The sequence below is a fragment of the Giraffa tippelskirchi genome, chromosome 8 (genome assembly GCF_054371585.1).
Source record: "Giraffa tippelskirchi isolate mGirTip1 chromosome 8, T2T-mGirTip1v1.2.pri, whole genome shotgun sequence".
In the NCBI taxonomy this organism is placed as follows: Eukaryota; Metazoa; Chordata; class Mammalia; order Artiodactyla; family Giraffidae; genus Giraffa; species Giraffa tippelskirchi.
In genome coordinates this window covers 125104281-125117105 of record NC_137282.1, presented here as the reverse complement: position 1 = coordinate 125117105, position 12825 = coordinate 125104281, and the positions used below count along the sequence as shown (strand labels likewise).

General features: G+C 40.1%; 1 protein-coding gene across 2 annotated transcripts in view; it reads left to right on the top strand.

Annotated features, from left to right (window-relative positions):
* The window catches only part of NUDT3 (nudix hydrolase 3), a 114877-nt gene that overhangs the window by 47454 nt on the left and 54598 nt on the right, over window positions 1-12825 (top strand). The window lies entirely within an intron of this gene.

The following is a 12825-nucleotide window of genomic DNA, read 5'->3' as shown; positions in this document are numbered from 1 at the left end:
GATGCCATCCAACCATCTCATCCTCTGTCGTCCCCTTCTCCTCTTGCCTTCAATCTTTCCCAGCATCAGGGTCTTTTCAGATGAGTCATCTCTTTGTATCAGGTGGCCAAAGTATTGGAGTTTCAGCTTCAACATCAGTCCTTCTAATGAACACCCAGGACTGATCTGCTTTACGATGGACTGGTTGGATCTCCTTGCAGTCCAAGGGACTCTCAAGAGTCTTCTCCAACACCACAGTTCAAAAGCATCAATTCTTCGGCGCTCAGCTTTCTTTATAGTCCAACTCTCATATCCATATACGATTACTGGAAAAACCATAGCCCTGGCTAGAAAGACCTTTGTGGACAAAGTAATGTCTCTGCTTTTTCATATGCTGTCTAGGTTGGTCATAACTCTCCTTCCAAGGAGTAAGTGTCTTTTAATTTCATGGCTGGACTGCTTTAGACTAAGGCTTAAGTCATATCAACCAAATGCAGTGTATGAACCTAGTTTGGGTCTTCATTTAAATAAGCCAGTTGTAAAATAGATTTTTGAAGCAATTGGAAATAGTTGAACACGACCTGTTCATTTGATGATTATAGTTAATTTTGCTGGATATAATAGTGATGTTGTGGTATATTTTTTTAAAACTCTACATCTTCCATACTTGGTACTTACCATCATGACCTGGAAACTCTCCTAGCCTTTGCATCAGTTCTCAAGCTTTTTTTTTTTTTTAATTTCAGAATCCTTTTACACTCTTAAGCATTACTGAAGATCCCCCCCCAAAAGCTTTTGTTTGTGTAAATTTTATCATTAGTATTTATTATATTGCTTCCCAGGTGGCAGCTCAGGGTGAAGAATCCACCTGCCAATTCAGGAGACCCAGATTCTATCCCTGGGGTCAGGAAGAGCCCTTGGAGAAGGAAATGGAAACCCATTCATTATTCTTTCCTGGAAAGTCCCATGGACAGAGTAGCCTGGTGGGCTACAGTCCATGGGGTTGCAAAGAGTTGGACATGATTGAGTGACTAAGCACACAAACAGTGAATATTTGGAAGTTCATTGTATTTTTTCTCTACTTTGTGTATGTTTGGAATTTTCTAAAATAAGTTTTTAAAAATACCACGTGGTCATTAAAAAAAAGGAGGCTCTTTGGTATGTAGTAATGAAATGATCTCCATGGTTTTTGTGAAAAAAGGTGGAACTGTGGTGATGAGTTACTATTTGTGTTAATAAAGAGGGAAGAAAATATTCAAGAAAGTTTCATTAAGAAGCAATTTGGAGACAGAGGTAGGAGAGAAGGCCAGAGATGAAAGAGAAGACTTGCTTTTTAATGGTCTGTTCTCTTGTACTTTTTTTTTTAGCTTGTGCAGTGTGTATCGTTGAAAAAAAGTGGAATTAGAAACTACAATTTTAGACACACAACTGTGTACATTTAGAATAATAGAATGTTAATGCTGGAAGGGGTTTAGGAATTAATTGAACTACTACTTTTTTTTTTTTTTTACTACTTCATTTTAAAACTGAGAAAGGTAAAGTATAGCTTTTTTTTTTCCCAGTTGTGTGGCTGATTGGTATAAGGCATACCTGTGATCCGTGTCTCCTTACTGTCCTCCTCTAAAAAGTAGGCAGCATACAACTGTGGTTTAAACTTCGGCTTTTTATATTAGGTGGAAATTTGATTAATATGTTGACTTTACTTTGGGGACATAATACCTGCTTTTTTACACTGTATTCATGTAGTCCTGAGACTGTGTGTGGGAAAATAATGTAGTTTATGGATGTCAGGAATGCTGTTCCTGTGGCTTTATTTATTTTTAATGAACTCAAGAAACTCAAGCATTCTAAATATTTCATTCACTCCATTTGGCTGTCAGAAATTTCCTTGGGAATAATGCTTGGCATTCTTCTTGTCCAATTATAAGTCTGAAATGCCTGTTCTAAAATATTCAAGCTGTACACAAGGCTTTAACGTGAAACGCCTCCTCCTCAGTATCGCCGAGTGTACTGTACAGAGGCTGCCATTGTTTCTCGGGTGAATGCTTTCAAATCAACGTTTAAGTTGAGGTTTTAGAAGTTCCTATAGTATAGAGAGAGTGTAGGAAGCTTAACTTTTCCTGTAATATCTCAGACTGTTTCTCCCTTTCCTACCTGCTTCTCTTCCGTATTTGTCTCTCTTGAAAATGAGTATCGATTTCCACCTACTGACCTCAGTTAGAAGTCATAGCCTCTGCATCCCTTTCACAGCACCCTAATTTCTGGTTAGCTACTAGTTGTCAAAGCTGTCTCTTAAAAATGACTTGTATCAGTCTCTTCTTCTCCCGGCATCTTGGTTACATCCAGCTCCCTTATCCTCTCTCTAACTGAACTTATCTCCACCCCCACCCATCATTCATTCAGCTTCCAGATTCAAGCTTCTGAAACACAAGTGAGATTGCCATCTCCCTCCTCAAAAGCCAAGGAGGAGTCCCAGTTGCATTCAGTTATCGTAACTCTTTTATGCACTTCCTGTATGAGCTTTTTATACTAGTCTCAGTTAATTTATCAGCTTCCTCTGTTGCCCTCTTCCTCCTTCCCATCTTGCACCCTTCACCATGTTAAACTGCTTGAATTTCTCAGCATTCTCTGGCTGTAATATTACTGTTTCCTGAATATGTGGCTGTGTGATTGCAGTGCCGCTTGCCTGGAACCTGCTCCTTTCTGGGCTCAGTAAATTTTTCCTCTAGGTTCAGCTCAAATGTTCCCTCTTGAGAAGTATTCTGGGATCCTCTCAGAATCTTCTTTCCCTCATAATAGTCCTTACCAACATGATGCTGTGGCTGCTTGGGCCCTTTGTTAGATCAAGCGTTGGCAGACTTTTTCCATAAAGGACTAAGATAGTAAATATTTTTGGCTTTGTGGGTCATGTGATCTCTTTGAGGACTACTCAGTCATCTGGCAGTCAGAGTCAGGCATATACACTGGTTTGAATCCTGACTCAGTACTCACCCTTTCTGTACCCCTCACCACATCACCAAATCATGTAAAGCTTGGTTTCCTCATCACTAAAATGGTAAAAATTACATAATGCCTGACTGTATGATGGTTTGAAAATTAGGGATAGTATATTAAAAGTAGAATCTAAAATGGCAGCACCTAGCACAAAATGGGCACTGAATAAACACTACCTGCTATTGTTTTTATTTATTCCCCCTAGTGTTAGTCTCCCTTCGCCCCCTGCAGCTTGTTCAATATTTCTAAGAGTTATGGGGAGGAGTTAAGGTTTACAGGAACAACTCAAATCATTCTGGTAGGTTATGTTCATACAATGTGATCCAGCAACTTTAAGTCTTCTTTATATAACCTACAAATACAGCCAAGTTAACTGCGTTTCTTTAGTCATCTTTTTCAAAATTATAAAAAGTCATTGAATACCAGGTAATATACAGTACAGTGTGTTGACATTTGGACATTCATTTGGAAAGGCAGGGCAGGACACTCAATCACTTAGAACTCTAGCAGTATACTCTATACCTGGGACGCATACTAAGGAGTGATACCTGTTCTTAAAATTCCTTGTTCCTCCCAAAGTAAAAATTGCATAATATCTGTTCATAGCACAGTCCTTGTACTTGGCAGGGAATTTCCTCTTTTGTTAAATAAGCACCCTGGTTAGCTAGAAAATGAAGGGATTTTGTAAACTGACTGTTTCTGTTTATTTGTTCTTCCTTTTAAGCAGTATTTTGAGCTGTGCAGGGAAAAAAAAATGAGCTCAGGGGTAAATGACTTTAAAACTCAAGGAACTGAAACTACTAGTGCTTGGCCTTGTGATAATTTAGTGACTTAATTTGAACAAGTTATTTCACCTCATACTCAGCTTTACTCATCTTTTAAACATTTTATCGGTCCTTGTGTCCAAGAACTTGTGTAGCTGTTCTTTAAAACATTCTGTAAAAAATAGTAAATTTATCTGGAATCCAAACAAGTGCAGATAATACTATTATGTTGATCTTATTTTTATGAAGGGACACATGAATGGTTAGAATGGGCTTGACTGTAGAAGTATGTCACGGATTTGATAGGGTGCAGCCCTTGTGCCATCTGGGCGACCAGCAGAGCTGTCTGGTGGTAATGACATTATTGAGGGGCTGTCAAATGCCAGGGGCATCACATTGTAGGAAATTATATTATGTTGAGGCATCTGGTCCCATCACTTCATGGGAAATAGATGGGGAAACAGTGTCAGACTTTATTTTTGGGGGCTCTAAAATCACTGCAAATGGTGATTGCAGCCTTGAAATTGAAAGACGTTTACTCATTGGAAGGAAAATTATGACTAACCTAGATAGCATATTAAAAAGCAGAGACATTACTTTGCCAACAAAGGTCCGTCTAGTCAAGGCTATGGTTTTTCCAGTAGTCATATATGGATGTGAGAGTTGAACTGTGAAGAAAGCTGAGCACCAAAGAATTGATGCTTTTGAACTGTGGTGTTGGAGAAGACTCTTGAGAGTCCCTTGGACTGCAGGAAGATCCAACCAGTCCATCCTAAAGGAGATCACTCCTGGTGTTCATTGGTAAGACTGATGTTGAAGCTGAAACTCCAATACTTTGGCCACCTGATGTGAAGAGTTGACTTATTGGAAAAGACCCTGATGCTGGGAAGGATTGAGAGCAGGAGGAGAAGGGGGCGACAGAGGATGAGGTGGCTGGATGGCATCACTGACTCAGTGGACATGGGTTTGGGTAGACTCCGGGAGTTGGTGATGGACAGGGAGGCCTGGCGTGCTGCAATTCATGGGGTCGCAAAGAGTCGGACACGACTGAGTGACTGAACTGAACTGAAGTGCATTATTGCCTGCAGTATTCTGGAAATTAGTAATATGTCTAAAATGTATAGCTTGCCAGTCAGGATTTTCCATGTTGTAGATTATCACCATAGATAATTGATTTTTTTAAGAAAATTTTTTCCAGGGAATTCTCTGGCAGTCCAGTAATGGTTAGGATTCCGCTTTCACGGAGCATATAGAGTGCTTTTTCCATTGTTGAAGACCCGGGTTTTATTCCTGGTTGGGGATCTAAGATCCCACAAGCCATACAATGTGCCCCCCCCAAAAAAAGTTTCCAGAACTTTAACATGGAATAGGATTTAGAAAAGACAGAGGAACCAGAAATCAAATTGCCAACATCCGTTGGATCATTGAAAAAGCACGAGAGTTCCAGAAAAAATCTACTTCTGCTTTATTGATTATGCCAAAGCCTTTGACTGTGTGGATCAGAACAAACTATGGAAAATTCTTAAAAGAGATGAGAATACCAGACCACCTTACCTGCATCCTGAGAAATCTGTATGCAGGTCAAAAAGCAACAGTTAGAACTGGACATGGAGTAACAGACTGGTTTCAATTTGGAAAAGGAGTACATCAAGGCTGTATGTATATTGTCACCCTGCTTATTTAACTTATATGCAGAGTACATTATGTGAAATGCCAGACTGGATGAAGCACAAGCTGGAATCACGATTGCAGGGAGAGAGATCGATAACCTCAGATATGCAGACGACACCACCCTTATGGCAGAAAGCAAAGAAGAACTAAAGAGCTAATGATGAAAGTGAAAGAGGAGAGTGAAAAAGTTGACTTAAAACTCAACATTCAGAAAACCAAGATCATGGCATCCGGTCCCATCACTTCATGGCAAATAGATGGAGAAACAATGGAAACAGTGGCTGACTTTATTTTCGGGGTCTCCAAAATCACTGCAGATGTTGACTGCAGCCATGAAATTAAAAGATGCTTGCTCCTTGGAAGAAGAGTTATGACCAACCTAGGCAGCATATTAAAAAACAGAAACATTACTTTCATAACAAAGGTCCATCTAGTTGAGGCTATGGTTTTTCCAGTAGTCATGTATGGATGTAAGAGTTGGACTATAAAGAAAGCTGAGAGCCGAAGAATTGCTTTCGAACTGTGGTGTTGGAGAAGACTCTTGAGAGTCCCTTGGACTGCAAGGAGATCCAACCAGTCCATCCTAAAGGAAATCAGTCCTGAATATTCATTGGAAGGACTGATGCTGAAGCTGAAACTCCAATACTTTGGCCACCTGACGCGAAGAAGTGACTCATTTGAAAAGATCCTGATGCTGGGAAAGATTGAAGGCAAGAGGCGAAGGGGACGACAGGATGAGATGGTTGGATGGCATCACCAACTCAATACACATGAGTTTGAGTAAGCTCTGGGAGTTGGTGATGGACAGGGAGGCCTGGTGTGCTGCAGTCCGTGGGGTCACAAAGAGTCGGACACGACTAAGCGTCTGAACTGAAGTGAACCTAGAACAAATCTACCGCTACTGTGCTATTGGCTGTGGGAATGGAAACTTAGCAGAGACCAAAGGGAGAGGACAGATAGATAGAGGGAATATGGATAGCTTCTCCAGCTAGAGCTGCCTGGTATTAGTCTCATTCTGGCTGGAAAAGACTGAGAACATTGTTTCTCAAATCTCTCTTTCCCTCTTTTTTAGCTCCAGTCCAGCATTTATATGATTATCTTCTAGAATTATCCATTAGATATCTCATTGAACCCTCAAATTCATGATCAGAGGACAGTTTCCTTGTGGTTCCCTCCTCCACCCACCATTTCACATTCTCTAGGAGGGCAGCTCCCCCACTGACCTGCCCCACACCCTGTCATGGGCCTGGACATGGCCTCTTCCTTCTGTATTTCTGGAAATGTGTCACTTCCTTCCAACTCCCACTTTGATCCTCCTCCTTTCTCAGCCTGAATTAACTGCAGAAGTGAATTCTCTTACCAGGTTTGCCCATATCCAGCCCAAGTCAGAGTGATCTTTCTAAAACCCAAATTGGGTTATGTCATTTCCTTATTCTAACAACCTCAGTGACTTACTCATTGCCTTCAGGTTTCAGTCCAGACTCTTTATAAGTAGACCCCTGCCTTTTTGTTCAACCTCTCTAACCTCATCTATATGCTCTCTGCGTTCCTTTTTTAAAAGCAGTTGTTTGTTCCTTAGTTACTGGTCCATTCTTTCATTTGTCCATCAAACGTTTTTTGGCCACCTGTATATATGGGTCAGGGGCTGTACTTAAGGATTGGTTGTGAGGCAATCAACTGTACCGGTCCTTAGACCTTTCACTGACCTTTCATACCATTAATCAGGATAGACTAGATTATGTTGCCTGTCAGCCATGGGCTTTCAAAGGCTCTGCTCCACACAGGAACTCTCTTCTGTTCAAGGGGCTCAGGCTTGTATCTACACCAATTCGAACTCACCACATTCTTGGACAATGTGACAGAGGAGGAGAGAGACTGCATTGGCTTCTCCCTGTCTCAGCCCAAAAGCGACACATGTCTCTTCTGCTCATATTTCATTACGCAAAACTAGTCAAATGGTCCCACCTAACAGCAAAGGGAGGCTGGATACTGTAGGCAAGAGCATGAAATATTTACTGAGCATTATGGTGTGTAGTCACTGAAATATAATCGGTCACCTGACTGCTTGTTGACTTTAAATTTCTCAAGAGCTGGGGCTGTATCTGCCTTGCTTTGTATCCTAAGCACAGGGCCATATGGTAGGCTTCTGGTGGTTTTTGTTGTTGTTGAATGAGTGTCCTTTTTTTCACAAATTTGTTTATTTTATTTATTTATTTTTGGTTCTGCTGGGTCTTGGTTGCTGCACAAGTTTTTCTCTAGTTGCCGAGTGTGGGCTTCTCGTTGCAGTTCTTGTTGTGGAGCAGGGGGTCTGGGGCTGCATAGCTGTGGATCCTGGGCTCTCGAGCACAGCCTCAGTAGTTGTGGTGCCCGGGCTTAGTGGCTCCGCGGGATGTGGGATCTTTCCAGATTGGGGATCGAACCCATGTCTCCTGCGTTGGCAGGTGGATCCTTTACCACTGAGCCACCAGGGAAGCCCCAAGTGTCCTTCTTGAACTTGAATTCAACTCAAATGACTTCCTTTAAGAAACTTCCCTTTACCACCCCCTACCATCTCCCTGCAACCTGACTTTTCAGTGTGATTGTGATTTTCTCTGCATACCTCAACCAAAGCACTCCTCTCACTGTATTATATTCTTTTGGAAATTTGTATTAAGCAATTTAAAACTTAAGAGGTAAAACATTACTGTTTTAGCTGCAGCCCTTTATGTAAATCTCTCCAGATTAGATTTATCATTCCCACCCATCTCTATATTTTTTCACTGCACACTTGTCCGTAATCAACACAATGATTTTTTTCTGTGTCCTTGAGGATACTAAGTTGTCATGAATCTAAGAATTCATATATGGGTGGGTGTGTTCTGTGGGTTTGTTTATCCATTTCTGCCTGAGTATCACTGGTCTCCATGCAGAGAGCTTCACAGAAGGCCTGGCGCTTGGTTGGCCAGTCCCCCACTTTGATCCGCCTCAGAATTGCCGAGTTCCAATCTGCATCTCCAGTTCCTGGCTCCTTACAGTGTTTAATGAATATTTGTTGAATAAATGATGATTTTTTTTCCTTCGAGCATCATTTTCAGATCTTTTAGGAGCTTTGCCATTTAATTTCTTTTTAGATAATTTATTTAAAAGTCAAGCTTCAGAATAAGAATTTACTGAGCAAAACACCACTTGTAAGGCAGGAAGGAGTAAAGTCTCTGGTGAAAATAAAGAATATTTTGTTTTCAGTTTTTGCAATAAATTTTCAATGGGTTGTCAAGGAAACTTTCTGAGGAGAAGAACTATTTGCTGGTAATAGTGTTTGCTTTGAAGTATGACTACAAAGTAACGCGGCTGGCTTCTCCAGCTTCAGTGTTGTATGTAGTCTTACCTCATAGAGTCGTGCTTTGAATGTAAAAAGCAATCACACTGGCTAGATTTACTAGCTAATATTTCATGTTGATTGATATTTAGAAATTAAATTATACTCTATGGTACAGTTACTTTTTCATTGCTTAACTTTGAAATGTCCCTATAAAGTTCTTTCATTCGACTGAAACCTAATTGGATGGCCCTAGTCAGCCTTAGAAGTGAATGATTAGGTTTAGAATGGCTGGTAAACACTTTGCCAAGAAGTGGGAGAAGTGTAGGAAGAAAGACTACATGTTGTTATTTATATACCAAATCAGTGAAGGATTAACCCATTTTTCTACTTTTCCTTCTGGAATCTCCCTTGCAGATTAAATAGATACGACATTATCTAAAGAGTCTTTGGAGGACTTTTTTTTTTTTTAACTTTTGTCTTGAATTAATAAATGTGATTATATTTGGGTTTATTTTTTTAATCAGAAGATTTTCAAAATGTATGATTGGCCACAGTTTTTGAGGAGAATGGATATGGCAGTGACCCCCTTTTTCTTTTATGGGAATGATTTGATACAATAATGAAACCAAGGATAACCTTCTGGAAGGCCACTCCTCTGGAGTGTAGACTCTGAACAAGGTAGTGGTGGCACTATCTAAGCTTTAAAAACTTGCTGTGATTTTAAAGCTAGTTTTATTTTATTGAGCTGAAGTTCACATAGCATTAGCCATTCTAAAGTGAATAAGTCGGTAGCATTTAGCAACTACCACTTCTATCTAGTTTCAAAACACTGTCATCATTCCAAAGTAAAACCCTGTACCCATTAAGCAGTTATTCCCTATTCTTCCCTTCCTTCAGTCCCTGGCTTCCACCAGTCTCCTCTCTGTCTCTGTGTATCTACCTATTCTGCATATTTTATATGAATGGAATTATACATTATGTGACTTTTTTTTGAGTTTGGCTTTCACTTAACCATAATGTTGTCAAGGTTCATCCACTGTAACATTTATCAGAATGTTATTCCTCTTTATGACTGAAAACTAATCCTTTTATGTACATGCCACATTTTGTTTATCCACTCATGCATTGATGGACGTTTGAGTTATTTCTACTGTTTGGTTATTATGAATAATACTGCCATGAGCATTTGTGTGAGGGTTAGAGTGCCTGTTTTCAGTTCTTTGGGTATGGTATATACCTGGGATCGGAATTGCTAGATCAGATGGTAATTTCATGTTTAACTTTTGGAGGAACCGCCTGTTTTCCGTAGTGCCTAAACTGTTTTACATTCCTACCAGCAGTGTATGAAGATTCCAGTTTCTCTGCATCCTTGTCAGTACTTGTTACTTTAAAAATTATAACCGTTCTAGTAGGTGTAAAGTGGTATCCCATGATGGGTTTACTTTGTACTTCTTTAGTGACTAATGATGTTGATCACATCTTTTCATGTGCTTGTTGGCTCTTTGTATATCTTCTTTGGAGAAATGCTGTTGGTCATTTTTTCCTTGGGTTGTACGAGTTGCTTATATATTTTGGATACCGGACCTTATCAGATAATTTCCAAGAATTTTCTCCCATTCTGTAGATCATCTTTTCACATTCTTGATAATGTCCTTTGATGCACAGAAGATTGTGATTTTGATGAAGTCTAACTTATCCATTTTTTGTTTTGTTTCTCAGGTTTTTGTTGTCATGTCTTAAGAATTTGGCCTGTCTTAAGCAAATCCAGGATCATTAAGCTTTACCTCTGTTTATAGATTTAGCTCTTAGGTTTAGGTTGCTGGTCCATTTGGAGTTAATTTTTGTATACGATGTGAAGTAGGAGTCCAGTGAGGACTCTTATTTAAAAGCATAATTTCGTGAAACTGCCACATTGTCCTTCCTTCCTTCCTCCCTCTTCCATCTTCCTGTCCTCCCACCCTCCCATCCTACTTTCTTCTTGTTTTGGCCGTGCTGCAAGGCTTGCAGCATCTTAGTTACCTGACCAGGGACTGAACCTGAGCCCTAACCACTGGGAAACCAGGGAATTCCCTTACGTTGTACTTTTAACATCCCTTGATTAAACATACATACACACCAACCAAGAACTATTATGGATTTTCTGTTCTTTTTTTGGCTGTTCCTTGTGGCTCTTGGGATCTTAATTCCCCAACTAGGGATCGAACCTGCGCTCCCTGCAGCGGAAGTGCAGAGTCTTAACCACTGGACTGCCAGAGAAGTCCCAATTTTATATTATTTTAAGTTATTCCGTGTTGTATTAATCAAAGCAGAGTTTATATACATTTAAAAAAATAGTGCTTGTAAATTTAAGACCATTTTCTCAGTCCACACGCTGTATAGTGGTGACTGTATATGGATTCATGGATTTCCCTCTTGTAGCTTGTGATCCCCTCTCAGTCTGCAGATCGTAGATTTCGTAGAGGAGCATCAGGAGAATCTTATCATGACAGGAAGAAAGGGATTAAAGATGAAGAAAGAAGTAGTTTCCAAGGGCTGATGGTTGCAGAGAGCTTAAATGGGAGAGAGGAAGTGACTGGAGGAAAGTTAACTGGCACTCAGTCATGGGACCCATGAGGGCCAGAGAGGAAGGAGTGATTTCTTTCAGGCAACAAAGATGACTGCAGAGTAGAAGTTCAGTGCTGGGGCATGGAAGGGTAGATAGGGAATATGGTTTGGAATAGGGCCTGAGGCTCAGAAGACATCAGAAAGTGATTGTTTAGGGAGCAGTTGAGGATTCCTTTAGTTATGGAAATAATGCCAACCCAACTCCATCTCCAAATGAAGAGTAAAGCTAACTTTGTTTAACATCTGTCCTAGAGAGGGTTAAGAAAAAGGAACTAGGGAAGTTCTAGATTTTATTTTAACCATGACTAGAATTCTGGTTAAGTTTGAATTAGTAACCTGTGTTCTATATCAATATTTTGTGTTTGTTTGGGTTTTTTTCACTTCTTTTTTTAAAAATTAATTTTATTGAAGTATAGTTGATATACATTGTTGTGTTAGTTTCTGGTGTACAGCAAAGTGACTCAGTTATACATATGTATATTCTTTTCCATTATGGTTTATCACAGAACGTTGAATATAGTTTCCTGTGCTATACAGTAGGACCTTGTTGTTTATCCACCCTATATATAATAGTTTGCATTTGCTAATACCAAACTCCTAATCCTTCCCTCCAACACTGATGACCCCCCCACCCCGCCCCGCAACCACAAGTCAATTTTTTATGTCTGTGAGTCTGTTTCTGATAGATTCATTTTTGTCATATTTTAGATTCCACATACAAGTGATAGCATATGGTATTTGTCTTCCTTTCTCCATACTTCACTTAGTATGATAATCTTTGGGTCCATCCATGTCACACAAATGACATTATTTCATTCTTTTTTAGGACTGAATAATATTCCACTGTATGCATGTATATGTACACACACCCTACGTCTTCTTTATCCATTCATGTGTTGACGGACATTTAGGCTGCTTCTGTGTCTTGGCTAATGTAAATAATGCTGCTGTGAACACAAGGGTGCAGGGATCTTTTTGAAGTATAGTTTTGTCTGAGTATATGCCCAAGAGTGGGATTGCTGCATTATAACATGGCAGCAGTACTTTTCGTCTTTTAAGGAGCCTCCATACTGTTTTCCCTAGTGGCTGCCCTAATTTACATTCCCACCAGTCATGTAGGAGAGTTCCCTTTTCTCGACATCCTCTTCAGCATTTATTTATTTATTATTAAATTTTTTTTGGTTGCACTAGGTGTTTTTGCTGCGCACAGTCTTTCTCTAGTTGCAGAGCGTGGGGGCTACTCTCTAGTTGTGGTGTGCGGACTTCTCATTGCAGTGACTTCTCTTGGTGCGGGGCACATGGTCTGGAGCGCAAGGGCTTCAACAGCTGTGGCCGCATGGGTTTAGTTGCTCTTTGGCACGTAGGGTCTTCCTGGATCAGGGATCAAACCCAGGTCTCTTTACCACTGAGCCAGCAAGGAAGCCCTATTTGTAGACTTTTTAGTGATGGCCATTAAGTGTCATTTCTTGATAAAAAGTTTCCTAGTAAAAGAATGCCAGTTTTACCTCAGCTGAA